The following is a 2,953-nucleotide window of genomic DNA, read 5'->3' on the forward strand; positions in this document are numbered from 1 at the left end:
AAACAGTGTTATAATTGTATTCTAGCAGTAGGACACTGCTGATGCTAAGATTGTTTGTACTGAAATCTTTGTGTTGTATAAACTTTCCATTTCCTTTTAGCAACCTGTATGATAAATATTCTGATAAAGCCTTTGAAAAATGTTCTCATCTTATGTTGTAGTCCTAACAATAATTTAATATGAGATTTTATCTTATCCTAATTTGGCAATTGGTGCTAGGTTTTGTTTAAAGTATTTTGAGGACATATTGAGCAACCGTATTGATATGGAGATACAAAAATATTTCTAGATTTGAATTTTATGTGTTTAAAACTTTTTCTACTGACATCTTTCAAATTTCTTGCAGCTTCCTTACTTGAAATTTAGACATTATGATCAGCTAATTGCAAAAGCGGCCCCAATTTCCCCCCTTACCCTACGTCCTTACAATGTGACTTTACAGCTCCGTCTATCAAGAAGTTCAATTTATTTTCCGACTCACACTCTGAACTGATGCTAAAACTGAAACTCCAATACTTTGGCCGCCTCATGTGAAGAGTTGACTCACTGAAAAGACTCTGATGCTGGTAGGGATTGGGGGCAGGAGGAGAAGGGGACGACAGAGGATGAGATGGCTGGATGGCATCACCGACTTGATGGACATGAGTTTGAGTGAACTCCGGGAGTTGGTGATGGACAGGGAGGCCTGGAGTGCTGTGATTCATGGGATTGCAAAGAGTTGGACACGACTGGGCGACTGAACTGAACTGAACCCTATGTTCTTACAATGTGACTTTGTAGCTCTGTCTATCAAGAAGTTCAGTTTATTTTCCTACTCACACTCTGACCTGTCTTGTAAATTTTTGGCCATTAGAACGTGGTAGAGGACATAATGCAGCCGTTCTGCTACTAGGCCTTGAAACAGTGCTTTTTCTTGTTGTCCTGGACTCCTCCCTCTACATGAAAACTAGCCTGACCAAGCCCACTGGAGGAAGGGAGAACACATGAAGTAGAGCCTCTGAATCACCCAATGTGAGGCCAAGCTAGACTAGCCAGCACCCATCCAACCAGCTGACTGATTGCAAACTAAGAGCAAACCCAGCTGAGATCAACCTCACCTGGAGCAGATAAGCAAAACCATCCAGCTGACATGCCATCTCATGGGAAATAATGAATCTTCTCTTTTTAAGCCACTATATTTGGGAGTGGTTTGTTACACAGCTGTAAGAAACTGTATAATATAAAATCATTTACAAAATTTTTATGCCTCATATGTGAAGATTAAATGGCATTACTTGTATTAAAGAAACACACATATATGTTTGCCCAATAATAGTTTACATAATAGCTAATATAACTTTATATAATAATGCCAAAAAATCAACACACAGAAATCCATTGCATTCCTATACACTAATAATGAGAAAATAGAGAAATTAAGGAAACAATTCCATTCACCATTGCAACGAAAAGAATAAAATACTTAGGAATCTATCTACCTAAAGAAACTAAACAGACACCGATGTATAGATCAGTCTTATGGACTCTGTGGAAGAGGGAGAGGGTGGGGAGATTTGGGAGAATAGCATTGAAACATGTATAATATCATGTATGAAACGAGTCGCCAGTCCAGGTTCGATGCACGGTACTGGATGCTTGGGGCTGGTGCACTGGGACGACCCAGAGGGAGGGTAGGGGAGGGAGGAGGAGGGTTCAGGATGGGGAATGCGGGTATACCTGTGGTGGATTCATTTCGATATTTGGCAAAACTAATACAATATTGTAAAGTTTAAAAATAAAATTAAAATAAAAAAAAAGAAACTAAAGACCTATATATAAAAAACTATAAAACACTGGTGAAAGAAATCAAAGAGGACATTAATAGATGGAGAAATATACCATGTTCATGGATAGGAAGAATCAATATAGTGAAAATGAGCATACTACCCAAAGCAATCTATAGATTCAAAGCAATCCCTATCAAGCTACCAACAGTATTCTTCACAGAGCTAGAACAAATAATTTCACAATTTGTATGGAAATACAAAAAACCTCGAATAGCCAAAGTGATCTTGAGAAAGAAGAATGGAACTGGAGGAATGAACCTGCCTGACTTCAGGCTCTACTACAAATCCACAGTCATCAAGACAGTATGGTACTGGCACAAAGACAGAAATATAGATCAATGGAACAAAATAGAAAGCCCAGAGATAAACCCATGCACCTATGGACACCTTATCTTTGACAAAGAAGGCAAGAATATGCAATGGAGAAAAGACAATCTCTTTAACAAGTGGTGCTGGGAAAACTGGTCAACCACTTGTAAAATAATGAAACCAGAACACTTTCTAACACCATACACAAAAATAAATTCAAAATGGATTAAAGATCTCAACGTAAGACCAGAAACTATAAAACTCTGAGGAGAACCTAGGCAAAACACTCTCTGACATACATCACAGCAGGATCCTCTATGACCCACCTCCCAGAATATTGGAAATTAAAGCTAAAATAAACAAACTGGATCTAATTAAGATTAAAAGCTTCTACACAACAAAAGAAACTATAAGCAAGGTGAAAAGACAGCCTTTAGAATGGGAGAAAATAATAAGCAAATGAGGCAACTGACAAACAACTAATCTCAAAAATATACAGGCAACTCCTACAGCTCAATTCCAGAAAAATAAATGACCCAATCAAAAAATGGGCCAAAGAACTAAATAGACATTTCTCCAAAGAAGACATACAGATGGCTAACAAACACATGAAAAGATGCTCAACATTACTCATTATAAGAGAAATGCAAGTCAAAACCACTATGAGGTACCATTTGTCAGTCAGAATGGTTGCAATCCAAAAGTCTACAAGCAATAAATGCTAGAGAGGATGTGGAGAAAAGGGAACTTTCTTACACTGTTGGTGGGAATGCAAACTAGTACAGCCACTATAGAGAACAGTGTGGAGATTCCTTAAA

This window comes from Bison bison, unplaced genomic scaffold (genome assembly GCF_000754665.1).
Source record: "Bison bison bison isolate TAMUID 2011002044 unplaced genomic scaffold, Bison_UMD1.0 scf7180017864331, whole genome shotgun sequence".
Classification (NCBI taxonomy): Eukaryota; Metazoa; Chordata; class Mammalia; order Artiodactyla; family Bovidae; genus Bison; species Bison bison.